We start from the raw sequence: 23291 nt of genomic DNA, 5'->3' as shown, positions 1-23291 counted from the left end.
TGATGGAAATAAAGCTAGAACAAGAGAACTTTTGGAAAACTAAAGGCATCACTTGATAAAATGAGTCAAAACAACAATGATAATTTGTTTGGGAAAAAAGACAAACAAGAACAATAAAATATATTATCTTGAAAATGAGAAACACTGCCATTATTCTATCTTGTAAAACAATGAATATAATTTAGAGAGGTAAAACTGAGAACATTAAGACATATATATTGCCCATTTTAATTTTCCAGATTGTCTCCAATATATGTAGAGATGATTCTGAACACAAAAAGAAGAGGCTATTTAATCATCTGTAATCTGAGAAACCTCTAGCTTGGATGTTCTATGGGCCCATAAGGTGAAATGAAAACTGCTTAGTAGACCATAAACAATGACATGCCAGGTAGTGGAAGGTTTCCAGGCCTTGCCACTGAATTAGCAGTAGCCCTTAACATCTCTGTTAATTATCCAGGAGACAAGCTAACTACACATCTATTTAATGCGTAAGTGGCACAGTGTCTGAGAGTGTTGCAAAAGGTGCAGAGAGAAATAATTCAAAGGGATCTGAGTAGATTAAGAGATTAGAAAGAAAGCAGTCAGGTAATTTACAGAAGGGCACCTGAATTTGCTCAATTTCCTCATCATAACCATTGCATTCAGAGAGCTATTGTCCGTATTTCCGGAAAAAAAGGAAAAATGACCATCGGAAGGCAGCAACCAGACATAACTGACTTAGAGACTTCCTTGTTAGGCTTGGAATAACTGAAGTAACTGAGGTGGTCTTCTGGAAAAACTTGCCAAAACATCTCTCCCCCGAGGTGTAGAATGTATTGATTTTACAGTATTCACTCAAACTGCTTCCGAGTTTTTCTTGTGTTATCGTTGCTCTCCTGCTCCTGTGTAAAACGGGTCAGGGAATTTGTGGATTTGGCCTTGTATTTCTGCTTAGTGCCAAGTTGTCATTTTAGTTAATAAGGTGAGTGGAGCCTCAGCCCATGTGCTCTACTGGGCTATTAACTATGACTTTATGCCAGATTAATTACTTGGGGCATGCGATCTATGTCTCACACCGATCCCACCCATGGAATGGGATTCTGATCAAAGGACTGACCCACCTGGCAAATAAACTAGTAAAATACATCTGGGTATATTATGAGAATACAGATATGTGTACATTTCTGTAATAAAATGAAAAATTAGTTAATTCCTTAATCATATAGAAGTTAAATTCTTATTTTTTTTCTTCTTTACTCTCTTCCTACCACAAAGCTTTTCTTTTATTTCCTTCAATTTTGTCTAAATCTTTGCGTTTTAACTGAGTTTTGATGTCGAGAAAACTACGAAGTTTTATTTTGAGATCCTTGTGGTAAAAAGCCAAAGGAAGCCAGTGTTCTTTTTTTCTCATGATACCTTTGACAAAATTTATACTATTGTGGCTAAATGCATTGTATTAACTGTTATGGAATTTTAAAGAAAAAAAAAAGAAGAGAACAAAACCTTCCCACTTCTTCAGAAAATAGCACTGTTATTACCTGGATCAAATGAGGGTGGATTCAATTTTCTCAGAGTCGCTGTTTGCTTCTGTAGTTATCATGTTTCTTCCAGTGCCATTGCACAAGTTGGTACCATTTGGCAATGACTCAGCTTTGCTGAGTTATTCATGTCAAAACATATTTCAAAAGATGAGTAATTATGAATATGAGCTGGCTTTGGTGTTTGCTGTTGGCAGTAAAAGTACTCCTTCCTTTTTTTGAGAGATTTGGTGTTGATGTTACGAGCAAATCCTAGGTTGAAACAATGACAGTGTCGGTATGGCAAAGGAAAATATTTGGGGAAACACTGTCATACGTCTTTATAAAACCATAAGAAATTATCCCAAAGTTTAAGAGGTCAACAAATTAAGCATATGTGTATGCATGTGTACATTCGTTTTCCAAAAATTGAATATTGCTTAATCTCATAGATATGAGTTATACACATATGATAAAACTATACTTATATAGGTATCTTATATATGTAATAAAATTAAAACTATAGCATTATATGCTATTTTATCAGGAATCTTTATATTCAGTTTATTCTTCCTATATCTTTTTTCAAAAACATGGTAGAAATGTGTTATAGTCAATCTTCATATAACTGAAAGTAGCTTTTTCAGTAAGTGGTGTCAAAAGAAAATCTAAAGAGGATGAATAAAATAGCTGGAATGCTGCGATGGGCAGAAGTCTCCTAATTTTTTAAATCCGTCATTCTGAAGCTGTCACTCCACAAATGCTGTGTAAGCTATAAGCCATTTTATCAGTCATATGATTTGCAAATCTTGTACTTCCGTGGAAAGCCCACAGTCTTGCTTATAGAAGCAAATTAATAACAGAAGCAGTGCCGTTTATATGGTTTTTGTTCTCCCTGGCCGCCTTCACTCAAGGAGGTAAAAGATGATTTCTGTGTTATTTCAACATGGAAAAAAAAAGTAAATTTCAGAAATGTGTAAGGTTCTATTCTTTAAAGACAGTGTTGTGTTTCTCTCTTTGTGAAGTTGTGCTGACAACATATTTGAGATACATATAAAAGCATTTCTGTGAACACTTACGTAAGTGTTGGTGTCCTATGGTAATAGCTGCCATATCACACACACACACACACACACACACACAGAATTATTTAAACAGAAATGTATTACACTGGGGTCAGAATCCATAGTTTCCACCAGAAATCCGCAAGGTTTTCAAACCTTAAGCATAGAAAGTAATCAAAGGTAATGTATTGGATTAAAACCTTGATACCTCCAAAACCCAAACATTTGACATACAAATAATATAACTGTAATTAGTAAATGCTATATTTGGCTTTATAAAATAAATGTTGAAAGATAAATTTTAAAGATTTATTTTGGCATATCTTTATAATTTATGAAACTATTCCTTCCTTAACGGAGGAGAGGAGGGTCGTGTTTAGGTTTCGTGTACACATGCATGTCCTTCTGACGTCGCTGAGATTTCAGGCGTGGGACCGGCAGTAGAGGAGCAGATAGAAAAGTGCCTTTGCTTAAGCTTTAACCACTTTGAGTCAATTCATTCTATTATAAATTACTATTTTTAACTAGAGCTAACTTACCGCAAGGGTTATGATAAGCTGGACCTAGATGACATTTTTCCTAAAAATGTTTTCAAATTCCAAGTAGACTTAAAGGAGGTAACAAAGACTAATAAATTTGTGGAATATTTTGATACATGATGGATACAGTCACAGGTTTAAGCACTGTAAAAACGGGTTTGACAGCATGTTGTGGATTTGCTTGGTTATAGGTCAGAGTTCCAGCTGCACAGCCTTTAGTGCAGGTAGGTGGGGAAATGTCGAATTTCAGCCAGTTACAAGGGGAAGAAGTGTGTACAGGTCAGCAATAGTTTTCCAGCTTTAGCTGCCTCAGCATCCCCAGGAGGGCTTGATATAACACAGATTGATGGGCCCCGCCCCTAGGGTGTCCGATTCTGCGGGTCTGAGTTGCGTGCGGCCTGAGAATTTGCATTTCTAAGTATTCAGCTAAAGCTGCTGGTTCCAGACCACACTTTGTGAATCACTGGGTTGGAGAAAACTAATGCAGTTCTAAAGGAGGAAAAAATAGGTAACTTGTGAAAAATGTAACATTCTTCAACTTGGCATTACGTAGGGATCTAAACACTGGAATTCATCAGCATTTAACATAATAACAAAAACAAGAAAACCATAGTCACTCACAACCAAAGGCAACTTTAAAGAACCGGTTTGTAGTCTGGCTGAATCCACGTGGAAACCTGGTCACCTTGAACCTCTCTAGCTCAGTTTTTCCATTTTCAAATATAACTTTTCTTATATTATTTGTAAAATGATACTCTGCTCTTCCCACCTCCTAGAGTTTCTCTGAGTTAAAATGTTTAAAAGTGCTCTATGAAGTATATATCATTTATGTCATTTTAATTAGCTAGGCATCACCACTTTACTCCCCACCTCCCTTTATCCCCAGTTTAGCAACCAGGAACTCTGGGATCCAGAAAGATAAATGAAGTTGCCATGTTCCTGCTTAGGTGCAGAGAGAGCCTAGAAGCCAGCTCTCCCGCCTGACATCCAGTCCCATGCTCTTTCTGTCATCTCACATAGCTCTGTGCCATTGCCCATTCCTGATCATCCTATAAATGGATTCAGAATCTGTTAGCCTCAGTGCTCTAATTATATAAAATAACCATCCACCAGGAATTGTCGTAAGTCATCGATGTTTATTTATCGAACCCTCACAGGAATAAACCTCTCCACAAACACTCCTTAACTGCTTACTTCCCTCTTGACCCCTCTGGCTTTGTCAGGAGACACATGCCCTTTAAAGAAAATGTAATTAAAACTAGAGCTAAAAGGTAGTTGTGAAAACCACTTGTCTTTCCTCTCACAACCTCTACCAGGAGAGGAGAGCCTCCACCAGGCATGAAGAGACAACACACACTTCCTAGCCTACACCCTTTTTGAGAGTCTCTTTTTCCACTTGTAAGGGAAGCCAGAGCAGAAAACAATGGAAAATAGAACTTCTGTGATTTTTTTTTCTAAAGAAAAAGAAGAGATAAATTATAACCTCGCCCTTGTGTCTCCAATTGCACATAAGCATTCAAGTCGAATTACAATTCTGTCCTAGTGGTTGTGGTGAAAACGGATCCTCAAGAGAAAAATATCAGCCAACATGAAATTAAAATGGAAGAACAAGAAAAACAGATTAACAGAGACAATACCCAGTGTCCATCTGGTGCTAATAGATAGTGTGATCTTACTAACATCTAAGTGAGTAACTTTGGTCTCAGACTCACACGCAGTAAGAAGGGTGAGGGTCATACGTGTTCCTGCCGTGTTGTGGTGGCCAGTCCCATCTGGCCAGTGCTTTCTTGGTCATCAATGTGGTGACTTAATTTAAAGTAATTCAGATCCCATTTACCCCTGAGGAGACCTACAAAGTGTGACACCCTGTCTCTTGGTATTAGGTGTAACACTGTCCCTGGGGACCTTCTCAGAACTCTGTATTTGGTCAGAAGAACAAAAACCCCCCTCTAGAGTTGCAGAAAGGATACCACCTAGTCAGCCTGCAGATTCCGAAGCTTGAGCCTCTGAGGCATTCGAAGGACAAAGCACATTACGCAGCTGTAGTTGCCTTAATTACACTCACAGCAGACATAGGCTCATTAGTGTTTTCCTCAGGAGAGATTGATCGATGAGAAATGACTGAATGAAAGAAGCCAGATTTATTTGAGATGAGAGCGACTATTCAAATGTGCTGTTTGAAATCAGCACTGGAGTAAACAAAGATTCACTGTTGCAGTCCAATCAATCCCATCTTGTCTGCAAACTATTTGTCATCAATAAATATTGTACACGGAAGGGGGAAATTTTTCCGTTAGGTTAAATAGAAAAGTCACTAGAGTGAAAGCATGATCACCTGTGTTTCATTCCTAAATATTCCCTATTTGTATCAAGTAATATAAAAATTGTTCTGAGAAACTGATAATTTGGAGGGGAAAATTACAGTAATGCAAAGTGTCTTACTTTGTATTTTCCTTGTAAGCCCAGGATGGTGAGTTTATTTTTGTTCGTTTAACTTCACGCATTTCAATTTAGTGTACTGATTCTCCTAAGCATCACCAGACTTCAGGAGAAGCACAAAGGGCAAATTTAATATCTTCATTTCAGAGTCTTCTGACAGATTGTTAAAGTCTGATGGTTTAAGGACAGAAAATACAGGGAGTCACATGTCATAGAGTGGTACAGAGGCAGGCAAGACAGCTGAAGCAGGAGCCCATTGCACTGGGTCCTTGTCTTGACTTTGCCATTTCCTAAGCAGAAGAGTTTGGAATAACCAGCTTAAGTTCTCTAAGTTTCCGTTTCTTCGTCCCTACAATGCAATAATAGCATCTGCTCAGATGGCTGCTGTGAGGCTCAAATGGGGATGCCCCCTTGTAGAGTCATGTGTCCAGCTTGGCCTCCTGTGGTCAGTCCCAAGTCCGGAATCCAGGGCCACCAGTCCTTTGTCTTGAGACACGTTCCTCTGTAACTCATGCCTCCTGAATGGTGAGCTGGAGGTGGTTGTGGTATCATGACATTTTCACTTCGGTTATTTCCACTGGTTTACTATAAGGCATTCTGCACGCCTTCTGTGGAGCAGTATCAGATACTCTTGTCTAGCACATTTTCAGTGGTGCCAGCTCTTCTGCCATGCCATGTGCTTGGCATTGTGAATGTAACACAGGATGTGTGTGTGTCACTCCTGCACCGTGGTGAAGAGCAGGGCCTTTACAGTCACTCATCTGAATGTTTGGGAAAGTTAACCGGCTCCCTGAGCCACATGCTGCTCTGTTATAAAATGAGAAAAATTGAGGCCGGGTGCGGTGGCTCACGCCTGTAATCCCAGCACTTTGGGAGGCCGAGGCGGGTGGATCACGAGGTCAAGAGATCGAGACCATCCTGGTCAACACGGTGAAACCCCGTCTCTACTAAAACTACAAAAAATTAGCTGGGCATGGTGGCGCGTGCCTGTAATCCCAGCTACTCAGGAGGCTGAGGCAGGAGAATTGCCTGAACCCAGGAGGCGGAGGTTGCGGTGAGCCGAGATCGCGCCATTGCACTCCAGCCTGGGTAACAAGAGCAAAACTCCGTCTCAAAAAAAAAAAAAAAATGACCAAAATAATATCTGCTTCATAAAGTTCTTGTATATAAATAAGTTCTTGTATATAAATGCTTAGCAAAGTACATAGCATGCAGTAAGTGCTTTATATGTGGCAGGCAGTGTAGCTGACAGTTGGATTTAATAGCTGTGAGATTCCCCTTGGTATCTCACTGTGGTTCAGGTATGCGTTTCTCTAGTGATCAGTGATGCTGAGCATTTTTTCACATGCTTGTTGACTGTGGGTATATGAGAATATACCCACAGGCAACATTCTTTTGAAAATGTCTATTCATGTCCTTTACCCACTTTTTAATGGAATTGTTTGGTTTTTGTTTGTGAATGTGTTTATGTGCCTTAAGGAGACTGAATGTTAGAACTTCATTAGATGCACAGTTTGCAAATATTTTCTCCCATTCTATGGGTTGTCTGTTTATTCTGTTGACAGTTTCTTTTGCTGTGCAGAAGTTATTTCGTTTAATTAGGTCCCATTTGTCAACTTTTGTTTTAGTTGCAATTGCTTTTGGCATCTGCATCGTGAAATCTTTTCCCAGTCCTATGTCCAGAAGGGTATTTCCTAGGTTATCTTCCCAGGTTTTTGCAAGATCATGTCCTTTGCAGCAACATGGATGGAGCTGGAGGCCATTTTCCTAAGCAAACTAACACAGAAACATAAAAGCAAATACCACATGTTCTCATTTATAAATGGGAGCCAAACACCAAGTACACATGGACATTAAGTTGGGAACAATAGACACCAGCGTCTACTTGAGGGTTGGGGGTGGGAGAAAGGGTGAGGACCAAAAAACTCCCTATCAGGTAATATGCATATTATCTGGGTAATGCAATCATCTTCACAGTGTATCCCCATGACATGCAACTCACCTGTGTAACAAACCTGCACATGTACCCCTGAACCTAAAATAAACATTAAAAAAGATGTCCTTGGAATTTTGGGACACCCAATTATAATTTTAAATAATAAAGTCTAGTCTGGGGTCATGGAGGCAGATGCCTTCTCCAATCATCCGGGTACAGAAATGAGGCTGGTAGACTGTGCATAAGAAACACAGGGGGCTGGGCGCGGTGGCTCACGCCTGTAATCCCAGCACTTTGGGAAGCCGAGGCGGGTGGATCACGAGATCAAGAGATCGAGACCATCCTGGTCAACATAGTGAAACCCCATCTCTATTAAAAATACAAAAAATTAGCTGGGCATGGTGGCGCGTGCCTGTAATCCCAGCTACTCAGGAGGCTGAGGCAGGAGAATTGCCTGAACCCAGGAGGCGGAGGTTGCAGTGAGCCAAGATCATGCCATTGCACTCCAGCCTGGGTAACAAGAGCAAAACTCCGTCTCAAAAAAAAAAAAAAGAAAAAGAAACACAGGGAGTGAAGGAGCCTATGGCTGTGTGGTGGGAGCTGGCCCAGTATGGCAGCACCTACCAGCTTAGGCTGATTGTCACCTCGTTGGAAATGGGCTTAGTGTCCCCACACGTGAACTTTTCAAATAAAGCATTAATCTCTGCGTTTTAAGTATTTACTTTTTAAAAATATTTTAAACAGTATGTAATCAGACAAAACTGTCTGGAGACTGTATACAGCCCATGGGGCTCCAGTTGATGACTGACTACACTCATGAGTCTCAGGAAGGGTATTATGTGCTCTCCTGTTTCTCTCCTGGTTTATACCTTCCCCATTGAAAATTAACCTAACCTCGTTGTTGATCTGATTAAATTAGTGGACATTAAGTTATAATTGACAACTGGCCTTATGTTCCCTGGGAAAGTGAAGTACCTCCAAAGAAAACTAGCCAACTTAAAATGTAAAAAATCCCCATTTGATAAAATGAGTTGGGCAGTTACAATGAGGAGGAGATATTGCCAATGTTTCTGCTTATGCAGTACTGTGTTTACTGCCTTCTGCTCTTGCCAGCCTGGCTATCTCTGTGAGAAAACAAGGCTCTAGCATTGTTGAGTAGAAAGCACACACCAAGCTCTCCTCTACCAGTCCATCTTCCCCAATTTTCCAAGCAGTAATGCAGCTAACTCACAGGACTCAGTTAAAAACTGTAATCACCAAGAGAGAGATCATGAGTTACCAACTCAAGTTCAACAAATATCTGAAATACTATCAGGTATCTTTAAGACTATTAATATACAGCTTATGTTCATTACATGCAGCATAAAAGAAAACAACTGGACTTTCACGTTGGAAAAATGTATCGCTGTTAAGTCATTTTCAAATAGCCTGTGTTTTTTTCTCTTTAATCTGATAGGGAAAAGTGCTGGCACAGTGTTTAGTCGGTGAGAAAACAAATGCATAATTGAAATGACATGAGCTGACATGTTGAGTGTAAAAGTGATGTGTTCTATGAAAGTAACAGTCAGAGACAGTAGTACTTAAAAGCACACTCAGCCATTTGGTATACAACTTGAAAAGAAACCTATTCAGCCTTTTATTGTGGAAGGAGTGTGGAGTACTTATTTATTCTTGCAGTTGACTTTTAAGTAGGTTCATCTGATCAAAATAAGAGCTGTGAATATTAGCGCTGGAAGGAGTTTCAGAAGATAATCTAATCCAGTGGACTTAAAAATTAAAATTTCCATCCCATAGAGCCCATTTCTAGCCGCCTTAATAGGAGAAGGAGTGTGTATGTGTATGGCAACAGCACTTAAGGAGCAACTTAGGTGTACAGATCAACTTTGTTTGACAAAAAGATGCTACTAAGGAGCTTAATCCTATTGGCTCTGGTCGAATCAAAATAAGTTAACCAAGTCTTGGAGTAAAAAGGTAACTTGACTGTGTTTGCCATGTTACTTGACATCACAGGCAATATTTGAACTTGGGTCTGCAGCCTATGGTCTTGAGTTCATTCTTGCACTCCTGTAACTGCCTTTCTAAATGATGATGCTTCCTCTCCTTTCTTCTGAGCGTCCTATGTTGGTAAAATAAGCACAGTAATCAAACCAGAATATTCATAGTGTGTATTTCAGGTGCACAGCTAAAAGTCTGGTTGTCTGATAGCTTTTTATAAAAAGACGTTTATATTAGATGCCCTCTAATTCTTCATAACATGGTTCTCACAAACTTTGTGACGTCTTCCCAGTATCCATCATGGTACAGACATTAAAGATTTTCAAAGTAAACTTTGAAATCTCCTAACCTACCCTGGGATTAACGAAGTGTTTCCTTCAAGTTGACACACACGTGGTTTTTCTGCAGCTCACCTCTCAGGGCCTCCCCACCGAGCTCAGTGTGTCATCTCTCCCTCAGCTGGCCATAGAGATTGTGAATCGTGTCCACAGTTGAGCTTCCTGGCCCATCCGTTTTGAAGTCAGCTGCCAGTGCTTTTGTCTAATGAACCTGCAGGTGAGCTCAGTGATCACTGATTGAATCAGCACCTATCATCTGTTGTCAGAAGGGCTTTGAAAACCAGTTGTGTGTGGAGTATTTGTACTACGATGATTTATGTTATAAATTCAATTTTATCACTTATAAAAATGACAAAGGATCAGGAAGACCATACAAAATGTTTTCTCTTATTTTTATACGTAAACAACAGGGAGCGTTTCGAGAGTCCACTTCCCTTCCTCTCCTCTGTCTTTGGACTGAGACACCCGCCCGCCATTGCCTGACCTTGTCGTTCTGCGGCTGTGCGTTTCCTTCTCTCCTGTGCAGACACTGCCGCGCGTGCCCTTTCCTCTCTCCTCAGCACCACTCTCTGATCCTGCCTCTGGAACGTGTCTCTTATTCCGACACTGCATATATAAGGTTTGACAGAAATGCAGTTGTTGCAAACCTGTGTTTTCTTTTCTTCTTAATGCTCTGTTGCTTTCTTCCTTTTCTTCAAAACGACTCGAATTCTGTCATTTCTATTTTTGGTTTAATTTTTCACATGGTTTACCCCCATTTGGAATGGGTACCGCTTCCTTCCTGTCTTGTGATCTAGGACACACACACACACACACACACACACACACACACAAGTGATCATTCAATACAATTGTTATTTATTCCTCATCGTATTTTTTGGCCAAATGATCTCATTCTTGAAATATATGAGTAAGTGACTTATTAAAGAAATGGTGAGAGAATGTACCATCCAGGCTTTGTGCTCGATGTTCTGAATAGAAAAAACATTCATTCATCACTTTGTTTTCTAACAAAATTATCTCATTTGTATAATTTGTGAATAATTAATGAATTTTGTTGTAGAAAAACACTAAGCATAAAAGTTGTTTTCTTCCAATCAAGGGTTGTTCAGTGATCACTTCCCTGCATTCTTAGCTTCTCTCTTTAAGTGTGTCCTCAGAATTGACACATTAATTTTTATTAACTGTGGGAGTAGTCCCTGAAAAAAAAATGAGTTATGTTGCATAAGTTGATGAATTTCATTAATCAAATCATTTACTACAAGATAAAGCAAATTGAGCTCACAAACAGGTTAGATATTGTTAAATTTTTGAGCTAAAGGTGTAAAACCTTGGAAATTTTGCATTTTTTAAAAAAGGAAGCAACTTGTTTTTGTTCAGTTGAATGAACAATTTTACTTTTGCATCCAGACTCCAAGGAATTTGACGTAAAATCATGCCCTTGGGTCAGGACTTTTGTGAACAGCAGTAGCAATGCCATGAACCCCGACGCTCCTTGGCTTACAGGTGAGCACCCAAGACACAGTGAGAGCTAATGGTTCCCACTATCTCCCAAATAAAATGCAAACTGAACTTAACAGGCGTTTGTTCATCATCACCTGGCTCCTGACCACCTTATCGTGCTTATGTAATGCCCGCTGGACCATGCCCCATCCATACTGAACACCTTGAAGCATCTAGTGTTTGATGTTCTTCCTCCCTTCATGCCTCTGCTCTTGCTTTTCCTTCTGCCTGCGTGTAAGAATATAACACGTATCACAAATATTTAGACATACCTGCTCGAAGTAGAGGATATAGATTGCAAGGAAGGAGGCCTCCTCATAGTTCTGACCAAGGCTGGCCCCTTGGAGAATCCAAATGGTAAGAGAGCAAAGAGGGAAAGAGCAAGTCCCCCTAGTTTCTGTAGAAGAACAGACTTCTTCAACCTTACAAATATAGGGGAGAAATGAGAAAGAAATAAACAAAACAAAAAAATAAGCTGCTCCTGAAAAGAAGAGGCAGAAAAATCTGAAAATCTATTACTTGGAGAAATTTGTTATGGAAACAATTTTGCTATATACGTTCTGGGCGTAGTTGTGGGGGAAAACACATAGTTACATTTAGTACATTAATACCTGCTATAGTTGTAAAAAATAATTGGCCCTGGTTCTGTTCTGCTCCCAGATGGCTCTTCCCACGTGGTGAGTGAGGAGGAACAGCAGAGCCAGGTCAGGGAACGCTGGTGATTTTCAGCCTCAGAAAGCACTAAATAGGGAAACATATTTTTTTGTAACTGGTCCAGAGAGAAGCTATATGAAAAAATAATAATTTTTTAATTTTCTCTATTATGAAATAACTCCAGGAGGAAGACAGGATGCTGCTTTTGAAAAAAAAATACATTATTTTGATGGAAATGATTTAATCTATTTTATTTAGTTTACAGAAACTTATTTACCGCCTAATTTTTTGGTAGGCGTTTGCTAGGTGCTGGAACACAGAGAAGGTATAACCACAGTCATGGTCCTTAAGGAGCCAACAGTATGGTTGGACTCACAGTCACCAGTCACAGTGCCCGCGCCGCAGCAGTTGAAACCAAGGGCTCCCAGGGAGCATTTGGGAGCCTTGGAACTCCAGGAACTAAGATGTGCACTGTTTCCTCCTCCCCTAGTCATAGTTCAGTAAAAGCTACAAGTTTTTCTGGTGCTCCACATGTTCCCAGGAGGAGACTTGGGCAGTGAGGACAATTGCCAGTTTACTCAAAGAGTGGTTCCTGGGCCACAGATCAGCGTCGCCTGGAGCTTGTTAGAAATTCCTACTCTGAGCTTCAGACTCGGGAGATGGGTCCAGCAATCTGTTTTAACAAGCCCTGCAGAGACCCCATCCACACTGCGGCTCCTAAGAGGCATTGGTTTATGTTATTTCAGCTTTTGGTGTCAGGAAAGGATTTTTTATACTTTGATAAAGACATTAACTTTTTTATTTTCAAAGCCTACAAAAGAGAATAAAGACAAGTATCTTAAATCCTTTATCTGAATGTTCCTAACCTTGCAAATAGTCATTCCCTGCCTCATCATTAAAGCAAACCTACTCAGGAATCAATCCTGTAACCCAAGTTGTGACAAAAACAAAGCATAAATGGTGGAGACCAAGAGGTGAGGCTTGTTAACCCAGTAGTTGTCTTAAGCTTTTCTGATCTTAGGCCACTTTTGTTAAAAGACCAATGACAACAAGACACACTTGTACAGCATTCAGTGTGTGCTACACTCTGTTCCAAAGACTTTCCATATGTTACTCGTTTAATCCTCCCAATAACTTCATCATGTAGGTTACTATGATATCCATTTTACAGTACACACCAGGGCAAAGGGATTTCACACGGGGCTGCTGGGTTGCACAACTCCAGAAGGCTATGCTATGCGGCAGTACACGGCAGTGCTGGGCCAAGTGAGTTCACGTTTAAAAACTTCCCTTCATCATACCTCCCTCACTTAGCAAGGAAACTTCCTGCAATTTTGACTGTTAGGAAATAATATAAGATGATAAAATCTGAAAAATTTTAAAGGAAAGATATACCATAGGTGATAAAGAAAAGCCTAAATACATAAAGATGGGAAAACTGGAAAATATAATTTTCCTTCCAAAAAAAAAGTATTCTTGAGTGTGTGTGTGTGTGTGTGTGTGTGTGTGCGCAAGAGAGAGAGCGAGAGAAGAAATAGAGAAAAGGAGAATGTGTGGATACATAGCCATAAACATACATCATCAAAAGCAAACCTGCAAAAAAGAGCAGATGCCCAGTCCTTAAACACTTGCCCACTTCTGAGGCCCCTGGGGCATGACACCATACTGAACGGCTGGGACCAGGTGACCAGATGGCCCTGTAAGATAACCAGTAACAACCACGTCTTGCATTGGGGTGGTGACATACGCTTCACGTCCTTGTATCTGAGGTGCTACTTACCAGAAACCCTTCCTGTGCATTAGAATTACCTCTGCACCCACCACATTGGAAAAATTCCACACCTGGCACAAAACCAGAAAGCCCATCCCTTCAGGATTTGCTGAGCAGCTTTCTGTTATGGGAGTGGATTTCTGTGCTCTGAAAATGTCACTCCACCAGCTGCCCTGCAGGGGCTCACCTTTCTTCTCAGGCTGAAGTTCCTGCTGAACAGCAGAGCGGGTTAATCCCAAGTTGTTGGCACGTGTCCAGTGTCACTCATGCCCATCTACAGAAGTGGTCTGAGAGTTGATACTTAGCCACTCCTCTAGACTTTCGCCCAACATGACTCTACCCCTCCCAGCTCCTTGTGATTCCTTTTGTGATCCTCCCAAAAGCAGTGCTCCAGCCTTCCTCCCTGGGCCTTGTTAATGCTAGATGACTGGCAACCACCCTTGGGGGCCTTTCTCCCCAGCTACATTATGCTTATGATGTATATATAAAACCTTTCTCCAGAAATTTTGGACAAGACAAAAAGTATCACCCATGATCCCGAGAACGCTTCATCTTGCATATGCTCTCATTTTTGCATAATTGCAAGCATAATTTAAATTTTTTGCATAGTTGTAGTATGCCATTTTGTACCTGTTTCTTTATGAAATATTATGTCACACTCATTTTTCCACACTGCTGTGTAGCTTTTATAAATGCCATTTTAGTGGTTGCCTTATATTGAATCAAGGTGATCCTCAGGCATTTTTTCCTATAATATTCCTGGGCTCATGCAGTGTCCATTCAAACCTTTCCCTTCTTTCAAGATGCAAGTTATGAAATTAAAGAGGAAAAGAAGGGATTGCAAAAAAAAATCATGCATGTTACTATGATTAGACATACACGTACTGACTTACCATGAATTATGCATGATGTTTGTGGGAATTTGCTGTGTCATCTTTTCATATCCCTGCCGTACCATAAGCATCTCTGGAGATGGCACATGCAGGCTACATCACTCCATGAAACCTCAGGTGTAAGACACATTCTAGGTGATAGTTACATGGCATTTCTGTTTCCTGTGGCTGACCACAGCCAAACCACGAACATGGATTTGCATAAATTCAGTTGGCATGCATTTTTTAAGTTCACTGAGAAAAGAAACTATTGTTGCAGCCACATAAAACTTAGCAGATAATTTACTTTAGTACCTTATTCATTGAGGACACAGATGTGTGTGTGTGTGTGTGTGTCTGTGTGTGTATATAATATGTATACACACTAGGATATTCTTATGCCAAAAAAATACACCCTAGAAACCCATATTGAAGTCTAAGCAAATAATATGAAGTGGTTACCACTAAAGGAAATTCAGACCTAAGACTGCTTCATATTGAAAGGCAGTGAAAAAAGAAATAATCATGAATTCGTTTTAGAATATATTATTTATAAGCATTCTAGATTTTACAGTTTTTCCTAGGTTTCCTATGTCTTAAGCTGATAAAGAACCAAAGGTACACAAAGTTATTAGGGTCTATGACACAGAGCTGAAATACAAGTGAGGGTGCTAAGATTCAAGTTCCTGACACTGCCAGTGACTTTCTACTTGACCTTGAACAAATCGCTAAGCCTTGCCTTCTCTATCAGCAAAACGATAATAGTTTCCCTACTTCTATCTCCCAAGAATTCTGGAATAATTTCTTGAGGAAAACTATAAAAATAATCATTTGAGCCACTTGGGAGGATTACTTCCTGTGAATAAATCTAAGATGGTATCATCTGTAAGGAAAGCACTCATGCCCAAGGGTTATGAATCACTTTCTTCTGTTAAAGAGCAATTTAAAATGAAATCCCCTATAGAAGAGTGAACGATATATCCATAATGATTACTTTTACATCAGTAGTTATTGGGGGAGGGGGCAAAGTATAGCATGATTTTATGAATTTATAAGTGATCGAATTAATTACATTGGATTTTTTGAGTGATTATTTAGATAACTTTCTCTCTAATCATAATAAGAAAAAAAAGGCAGATGAATTCTCATATTTATGTTTTTCAACTGCCCCAAAATGTTATGTTATAATGCATAGTTCTAAAGAAGTAATAGTACTTCAATCACTACAGATTCTATTTTTCTGAAATGAACACAGTATTTTTTCTGGAACAGCAAAACTTATGCTGAGGCTCCCAGACTTTATTTAGCAGTCAAGAAATTATATAGCCCATGTAAGAAGATGTTTGTCCCCCTCCACTAGAAAAACACTTCCCAGATGAATTTCGTTAACACCTAACCCTTCTTTTTGAAAAAAAAAATGAAAAGCATAGCAGAACTCATAATGAGTCTTTAGCAAAAAAAAGTCACATAACATCACTCAAAACACAAAGAAACCCAATTAGCTTCAGCAAAGTGCCAAAGAAAAGGAGAACTTTCTCTCACAAAGTAAGTTGACATTTAGAACCACGCCGTATAGTTTTGAAGGGAATTAGGCCCTCTGTCAGTAAACTCTTTGGAACAATTATTTCAAGCTACACTTGTACCAAAGGTTAGTAAACACAAATGAGTTCTTACAATGCTTCCTTATTTAGAAATATGCTTCTGTGACATGAGAAGGGCCTGCCACTAGCTTCCTCAGAACTTCCAACCTATCAGGAAGAAGAAAGTATCTTAAAAAAAATAAAATATATATATGACCGAGTGCAGTGGCTCACATCTGTAATCCCAGCACTTTGGGAGGCCAAGGCGGGCAGATCACATGGTTCAAGCAATTCTGCTGCCTCAGCCTCCCAAATAGCTAGGTTACAGGCATGTGCCACCATGCCCATCTAATTTTGTATTTTTAGTAGAAATGGGGTTTCTCCATGTTGGTCAGGAGATAGAGGCCAGCCTGGCCAATAGTGACACCCCATCTCTACTAAGCAACAAAAATTAGTGGGGCATGGTGGCACACTCTTGTAGTCCCAGCTGCTTGGGAGGCTGAGGCAGAAGAATCATTTGAACCCTGGAGGTGGAGGTTGCAGTGAGCTGAGATCATGTCATTGCACTCCAGCCTGGATGACAGAGTGAGACTTATGATTTAAAGTTCATGGTGAAGTCACATTATAGGACAGGAATTAGAGAATGGGGGAGTGCAGAGAAATTCTGGTGAATGAGCTTGTGCAGAGGTCATTAAAACACACATATAGACACTGTAGACAAAACTGAAGAGTTGAGTGGGTCACACTTTATACCGTAACTGTCCAGTTTAGTCACTCTATAAGTGGGATAGAGAGGAGGGAAGAACAAAGGGAATTCACATTGTTGAGCGCCTATGACGTGCCAGACAGCGTCCTGAGGGATATGATTAACAGTTTTTCAGAATGAGGAAAAAAAAGACAAAGCTTAGAAGGGTTGAGAAACCGGAAAAGAGTCGCACAGCTAGTGAAGCAGCAAATGTGGAGTCGAAATCAGGTCTGTCTGCTTCCAAAGCCCACACTCCCTACACCTGTCAACCACCTTCCCACCAGCCCTCAAGAAAACTAAACTGCATTGCATTGTGGTGAATTTACAGATACAGTCAGTACTTACTGATCAATGCCTAGTACCCACAGGAGTTTAAATAAAAGGGCCTCCTTTAAATTAAAAACAAAAAAGTCTCCCAGAAAGCCCCTGCTGGTCACCTGCTGCCACTTTCCAGTTCCTTTGTGGGGATTCTTTGGAAGAAGCCCAGTACTGAATTATGGAATAGGGCAAGCAGTGGGTTCTCCTAAAACATAAGAAACTCATAAAAATAAAGAATGTTTGTTCTGTTTCCTGGTTTGCACACAGATATATCTGTATTTTACTCATAATTGGCCTGAAGACACATTGTACTAGAAAAACCACATGACTCATTTTGCCAGGCTTTTCTCCCATTCTGAGAGTGCTGAAGCTCCTTTACTCAGGGCCAGCCTTTTCCCCACTAACAGCTAATTCCTGGGCTTGTTCTTGTGGAACTTAAATAGTAAAAGTATCCAAGGCAGGTACAAAAGAAGAAAAAAGAAATCTCTGGAACTTAAGAAGCTGTAATTTCCTGTAGCCAGGTGAAACCACGCCTCACATCCCTTCTTGGATTTATAGAATTAACATTCAGAGATACAAGGTTAAAATTGTAATATTTCTAGAAGACTCAGGTAGATAAAGGGAAGCAAAATAGCTTGCCTTTGGGGATATTTATAATACCTTGCTGACTTTTAGCTTCATTAGTTGCCAAACATTTTCTTTCTCACATATTCATGTCAGTTGATCATCTTTTCTCTTTTCAGCTCTTTCACCCGTTCCATTATGATTGACTGCGTGTCCACCTTTATGCCAACTATTTGTTTTGCAGTTTCTCTTTTCTAATGTCTGTACTCCATTTCCATCCTGAGTCATGGTAAGGCCCCAGACCTGACAGTCTTTTCATCACTGAGGATGGATCATTTAGAGATATTCCCTACAGCATCATGGAAACCAACTTAGAGGCACTTACGAGTGATACAGCCCTCCTGCTTCTCAAAACAAAATGAAATCTTTTAATGGTAAATTGATCCAGATTTTTTATTGAACAATGTAAACCTCCTTGGTTACACCTGCATGCAACAGATTTGAATGGCATCAGCAGCAAATCTTTAAATTAAAAAAAAAAAAAATTTGAGACGTGTCTGTTCATATCCTTCACCCACTTTTTGATGGGGTTGCTTTTTTCTTGTTATTTTGTTTAAGTTCCTTGTAGATTCTGGATATTAGCCCTTTGTCAGATGGATAGATTGCAGAAAATTTTCTCCCATTCCGTAGGTTGTCTGTTCACTCTGATGATGGTTTCTTTTGCTGTGCAGAAGCTCTTTAGTTTAATTAGATCCCATTTGTCAATTTTGACTTTTGTTACCATTGCTTTTGGTGTTTTAGTCATGAAATCTTTGCATATGCCTATGTCCTGAATGATATTGCCTAGGTTTTCTTCTAGGGTTTTTTGGTTTTAGGTCTTATATTTAAGTTTTTAATCTCTTGAGTTAATTTTTATATAAGGTGTAAGGAAGAGGTTCAGTTTTAGTTTTCTGCATATGGCTAGCCAGTTTTCCTGACACCATTTATTAAATAGGGAATCCTTTCCCCATTGCTTGTTTTTGTCAGGTTTGTCAAAGATCAGATGGTTGTGGATGTGTGGCATTATTCCCAAGGCCTCTGTTCTGTTCCATTGGTCTATATATTTGTTTTGATACCAGTACCATGCTGTTTTGGTTACTGTAGCCTTGTAGTATAGTTTGAAGTCAGGTAGCATAATGCCTCCAGCTCTGTTCTTTTTGCTTAGGATTGTCTTGGCTATACAGGCTCTTTTTTGGTTCCTATGAAATTTAAAGTAGTTTTTTCTAATTCTATAAATTACATTGGGCAGTATGGTCATTTTCACAATATTGATTCTTCCTATCCATGAGCATGGAATGTTCTCCATTTGTTTGTGTCCTCTCTTATTTCCTTGAGCAGTGGTCTGTAGTTCTCTTTGAAGAGGAGGTCATTGTTGAATCAATATGATATATGCTGTTTTCAAAAGAGTCATTGAAAAGTAAATGATTAGATGAACTTACAAATTATGAACTATCTCCAAACAGTCTTTTTGTCATTCTGCTATATATGCCTCTTTCCCTTCTTCCCTCACCACCCCCTGTTCTTTCTGCTACAGGTGCAGAGTAATAACAAAGGTGGTAGACATTTTCTCAAATATTCAGTTAAAAAAATACAAAAATCTTCTTTCTCAACATTTGAAACAAAGCCAGGAAAGAAATAAAATTCAGTGAGTATATTGTTTCCTAGAGAGACAAGAGTATGCCTTTCATATGTTATGTCAAATTGCTTGATATCACACAATCCAAATTAAATGCAGCTAAATGCCTTTGCTTTGGAAATCTGCCTTACTAGATCCAAGAAGTTTTCTTGCAAGTCTGCAACAGGAAAAGCAAGCATTACTTCTGCACTCAAAGACTGTGAGTTTAAGCGAAAAAGTCACTGTTGTTAACAGTTGCTTTGTAATTGTGAATTATCACAAATTTATCAATGATAAATTTATAAATGATAAATTTATGATATTTCCACTGTTGGAAATATGTTGGAAGGAGCTGGGATGTGGAATAAAGAAGATAAATTATATATATAGTTATTTAAGCCATTTTATTTTCTTGGTTTTATTTCATCATCATCATCACCATCATCATCAACATTGAACACTCCCCATGGACCACATGGCATAAAAATTGTTCCTCATTTTGAAGAGTGTATAGTCTGTGTACTTAAGAAATTAATATCTAAACAAAGTGGCTTGAACAAAACAGCAGTTTATTCCTCTCTCACAAAAAGGAAATCTGGCATTATACCATGCAGGGCTGGTATAAGAGCCCCTAAGTAGTCAGAAATGCATGCCTCTTCCAGCAATTTGTTCTGCTGTACCTTGGAAGAGGACCTAGTCCTCATATTCTAAAATAGCTGCTGAATTCCCATTCATCATCTTTGAGTTCAAGGCAGCAAGAAGAAACAAAGGTGGGGCTAGAAAGGTAAAAAAGAAATCTACCCTTCCTTTTTTTTCTTTTTTTTTTAAGGAGTCTGTAGAAGTTTCATAGAGACCATTTGCTTATACTTCATCACACAGAATTTAATCAAGCAGTCAAAACTGGCTCCTGGAGATGGGTTTCCCCTAGGAAATAAACTCATTTATTCTGCATGTAAAATATCTACCTGAAAAGCAAATTACTAAGGAAGAAAGATACTGAAGTAGAAAACTAGTAATCTCAATTCTAATGCTCATGCTCAAACTGTCAAAAATAAATGTCTTCTCTAAAGTCAGTGACAGAAGAAAATAAGCATATATCACACATGTTGTGGAATTTTCTTAACAATTCAATCTTATAAAGTCACAAAGCTCAAATCTGTTTCATTGAGGTTGGGAGAGGGGAAAAGAGAAGAACTTTTTTATGGAATATGCGGAGTATCTGTTGTGATAGCTTTCAGCATTTCCCTGCAAGAGAGAACAGACTAACCCGTGCATATTCTGACGTAAGGAAAGGCCAGCAGGACTTACATCTTATAGGGTCCCTTGTTCCGGTGCAGTCTGGAACCCTTCACCATTGGTGCCACACACACGCCTCTAACACACTTGCTTATGCCACCTCTTCTGTTACTGTTTCAGAATACCCACCAATTTCCTCAGCCTTTCCTCCTCCATCACTCACTCAGCCAGGAGACTCCTGCACTGCTATTGTTTTACTTCTTTGGCCTCGTGGGACTTACATGCAGTGTCAGCGAGGGGCACGTTGTCATCACCTTGCCTTTGTTTCCTACGTGCTCATGGAGTATTTTCACCTGGGCCGTAAGTGCCTCAGCAGCTCAATCCAGTCTCTACCCTGCGTCAGCCCTCATGTGCTCGCTGGGGAGAGTGTATGCAGCAGGCCCTCAGTAGGTGCTAGTAGATCAGATCAAAGATGTGAGAAGCTGGGAAAGAGGTATTTTTTACGAGGCTGCACTGATTGCCCAATAAGTCTGACTAGGAGACGTGCTGGGACCAAGCACCACAGGGCAGAGGGAAAGACTCAAAGCTGACCTGACCGTCCAGAAGCCTGTAGTGCAACGCCAGTGTCACTGACCAAGAGAATTCAGGTGGCACTGGGTTTCAGAGAGTTACAGTCCTTCAGCCACAGTTTCACAGCACCAAGAGACCAGTCCTTTTACCGCAGAGCCTCAGCAAAGGCTGACGGTGGGGGAAGAAGGCTCCCAAGTGGTAGGTGAGGTGTCAGAGTCCCAGCCAAGATGAGGACAGAGTTCCAGAGAGACTGAAGTGGGACCCAGGTGTGCAGGCTGGGCCCATGTTGCCAGCCCTCTTAAGGTAAAAACTGCATCTTACTCCTTTTTATATTCCTAGCACCTAACACGCTCCTGCCTACAGCAGGTTCTTAGTAAATGCTTGTCCCTCTAGGTAACCTGTCCATAATCACGAGATGATTTCAGACTTCACTTGCTTGTCAGAGGAGGCTCTCCATCCCTCCTACCCTTGAGAGTTTAGTCTTACTTTGCATGAAAAAGGCAGCAGCTGGGGCGAGAAGGCCACCTGTCCCCACTCAGTTTCTTTGTGCTTGGAGACAAAGTGTGATACTCTGTAAGGCAATCCACTGTGAACACAGGCAAATCAGTGTGTAGTTCTACCAGATGTTTTATAGAAAGTCATACTTAATGGGCTCTAAATTTTAAAAGGAACCATTGCTTGGTCTTATTTTTTAAGGGAAATGATTTCTAGTGCTTACATATTATAGAATACTATGTGCAACTTAAAATCATGCTGACAGAGTTTATACTGACATGCAAAAATGCTTAAAACATATTAAGAAGAAAGCAAAGGCAAGACAAAAACTTGGAAAGATCTACTGTGTTAAGATGCTTGACAAAAAGACCTCTAAGGAAACAGTCTAAAATGTTAATAGTATCCCTGATGGTCTAGTGGTTAGAAAAAATAGATATATTAATAGTAATTATCTCTGAATGCTGGGATAATAAGTGGTTTTTAAAACTACTTATTATTTTTAAAAAACTACTTTTCTGTTCTTCTCAGTTCTGTACTTTACTATTCATTAATTCTTCCCAAAACACTTTTTTAAAATAGAATATTGCGACATGACTAAAAGTATGAGAAAGATCTGTACAATTAATCAGACTAGAAAAAATGCTATTCCAAACCTCAGCTACAAATACAGCCATGTATTTCGTCTAAATAGGAGAGACACAATGGCACCATAACTGGGAAAGCTACTCATGAGATCTGTTCACTGTTGGTATAATGTAGCATTAATTAAATAGTATTAAAGTCCCTTTGCATGAATGTAGACACACTTGTGTTTAAAATCAACATCAGCAAAAATGCTCCAAGAAACTTCTTAGTTGCCAGTTTATGTAATCCTGTTAAAATTGCATTTTAACAACGAACATTAGTAGCTTTAGGAGCTTCAGATTAATAAACAAGTCCAGTGCTTCCACAGAGAGAAAGTCCAAGGTAGGCATTCTTTTTGTTTATCTAGTACGTTGTTTTCTCAGCAGCTGGTGGGAACTGGGGATTGGGAAGAAGCGAAGAAATATGGTCTGCACCTACCCAGTTTTGAAAGTGATAGCATCATTTATAATTTTACAGAATTGAATTGGTAGCTCCTGCAGGGAGGAAATTTTGCTGAGCTCTAATTCTCTCCATGGACCCACACATCTAATTGTATTTCTCCCATGCTGCCTTCCTATTCGTCTCCTCATTCATCTTCTCTGGTCAGCTGACAACTCCGTCAGTGCCCACTTCCTAGCTGAGATTATGGTTAAGTTTCTTAAGTTCCCTGAAACTCTTTTCTTTGGCTAAAATCAAGGATAGTCACATCTGCCTCCATAATTGGTGTGAGGATTTGAAGTAATGTATTCTTAGCAATAGTAGGTGTTCAATTAATGGTAACAATAATTAATTGTGTAATATTTATTGTAATAAAAATATAATTCAATTAATGGTAACTATATTATTATTATGTTTTCTATCTTTTAAGTTTCAGAATCTTTTTGTTTTTTTTAAT

The 23291-nt window shown here is 39.5% G+C and overlaps 1 protein-coding gene across 9 annotated transcripts in view; it reads left to right on the top strand.

Annotated features, from left to right (window-relative positions):
* Positions 1-23291, top strand: part of PEX5L (peroxisomal biogenesis factor 5 like) — a 248705-nt gene that overhangs the window by 58262 nt on the left and 167152 nt on the right. The window lies entirely within an intron of this gene.

The sequence above is a fragment of the Cebus imitator genome, unplaced genomic scaffold, assembly GCF_001604975.1.
Source record: "Cebus imitator isolate Cc_AM_T3 unplaced genomic scaffold, Cebus_imitator-1.0 Scaffold353, whole genome shotgun sequence".
Taxonomy (NCBI): Eukaryota; Metazoa; Chordata; class Mammalia; order Primates; family Cebidae; genus Cebus; species Cebus imitator.
This window is presented reverse-complemented; position numbering and strand designations above follow the sequence as displayed.